The sequence below is a fragment of the Laccaria bicolor genome, genomic scaffold, assembly GCF_000143565.1.
Source record: "Laccaria bicolor S238N-H82 LACBIscaffold_98 genomic scaffold, whole genome shotgun sequence".
Lineage (NCBI taxonomy): Eukaryota > Fungi > Basidiomycota > Agaricomycetes > Agaricales > Hydnangiaceae > Laccaria > Laccaria bicolor.
Genome location: NW_001889969.1, coordinates 4,776 through 7,105, shown reverse-complemented (window position 1 = coordinate 7,105; position 2,330 = coordinate 4,776).

Here is a 2,330-nt window from a genome sequence, read left to right as displayed (position 1 = left end):
GGGATTGTGATCTGCCATCATCTGAGTAATTTCTCGTGAGAAATAAAAGGTCATAACGGAACTTCACCAATTCGCTGACGGTCTACGGTTATGCAGTTAGCTGTAAATCTCTTCATTTTCTGCCTCTAGCCACACTCCAAGTGCCGTCGCGAAACAGATGTCAAAGACGGCTTCAGTGCCTGAAGTAACACACAGCGCCAACGTTGGTCCTATCTCCTTTTGTCATTCCAGCATCTGACATTTACTTCAGTGACCCTTCTAAACACGAATACTGAGCTTACCAGTAGTGATTGTCATGGCTTTAGTGGCCCAAACCCATACCCGCAGTGAGGGTTAAATGTTACTGGGTTAGCCGTAGGTATTCCCGAACACCCAGATCAGGCATCCACAGGTGCGCACAACAACACAAACCCATTCCGAGTCTGTGGGCTATATCAAGGTCAACGCCGAATGGATTCCAACATCATTCTCATTCTGTTCAGAAAGTGCTCAGGTGTTCTCATTCTTCCCCATCGGTATGTTCTATCTACACTTGCTGCACTTCAGTCACCCAGTGCCAACTGACTATTAGTCATGCAAACTCCACGTAAGTTACATGACTAAATGTCATGGACCACATTTATATTCTAGATATATATGGGTCCTAGAAAGCCCTGAAATCTAAAATATATTCTTGAGACGTGGACCCTGAAATGTCACACAAAAATTATAATGTTTGTGTCACACCACCAAAATATATTTTGCAAGTGAAATGCAGTAAGGATATATTTTTGGTGAGTAGACCCTGAAATGTCACTGTCACACTTTAGAAATATATTTTTGCCCTGGCTTGGCCTTGGGATATATTTTGTGAAACAGATGTGGTAAGGATATATTTTCCTGCTGTTAGGGGTCCTAGTATCAGCAAAAAACTTGTGATTTGAGGTATATATTCTGGAAGATTCTGCAATGACCCCCAGGGGCCTGGCACTCTGTCTGGCTTGTGCACCCTGTATGTAGGTAGCGATAAGGGGCATCAATAGCATCTGTAATCTACCTGAGTTGCTTAAGTATCATCTACTTCCAATCACACTATGAATACAATTCATGTTACAGATTCATTCATTCTCCTATAACAATTTTGGGCCTCAATGACATGTGTGATTCACCTTGATGCTATTCAGTCCAAGATTCATGAGTTGCTTAAGTATTATCCACTTTGACACTATGGAATTTTTTAGCTGCCTAGAAATCCCCTTCACCTCTTCCTCTACTTCAGCTCCCAGATCTCCAGTTGCACCTTAACTGCATACCCCACCAACATCTGTATTAGTCAAACCCCAGCCTGTGATATCAAACATCTCTCCCAATCAGTTTCAAAAACCAGAGTTCACAAAGTTCTCTGTTGTTTCTCTCTTACTCTGTCCAGTTGCACCTTACTCATGCCCAAAAAAAGTAACAGGAAACATGTCACTGATCACTTGTCCCATCTTGCCAGCATGATGGACAGATGTTCTGCTGAGGACAATACCAATGAACCTGTTTTTCTTTGGGGAGTCATGCTGAGTTCTTGTAGTCTTAGTACAGGTCATTTATTGTGTAGAGAATAGATGGATTGTGGAGTAATACAATGATAGTTCAACATGTTGCAACTGTGATCAGTCACATGTTGTATGTTAATTATTTTGGGCACAAGTACACTAACTCACAATAAAGAATGTCACATGGTTTTTTTTACAAAGTTGGCACTATAACACAAGAACCAAACATTTTGAGAACTATGCTCTGGTGTATGAAACATAGCTAACATAGTGTAGATTGTACATACCAAGTCTGGTGATGAACAACTGAAAACTCAGGATAAGGCAGGGAATTGACTGTGACAAGTGCCAAAAATGGGATGGGAAATTCTGAATGACTGCAATCTACTGGAAGCAATTTGCAACTTGAGGAAGAGATATTTTGACCACTGGGTCTCCCTACTATTGTTATGAGCTTCATAAGGTTTCTGGGCCAGAAATTCTATATCCTCCTCTAAAAGGTAAATTTGAACTTGTTTTCCATTTTATGTATTTTTCACTCAATATATTTGTTGGATTGAGGTGAAATAACTCCCCATTGATGTTTGTAGTGTGTATAATACAAAATGTAGGTAGAAATGTCAAAATGAACATTGCATGATGTCTGTAGAAGCTAATTTTTAGAGTTTTTCTGGAAGTAAACAAGTATCTACAACATTGGTCCTTCTTTTCTGAAAGAAGAAAAAATGCTACCATCCTTTTGAATTGATCCATGGAGACTCAGAATGTCTTTCAAACAATGCCTGAGATATAGCATGATAGCAAATAAGT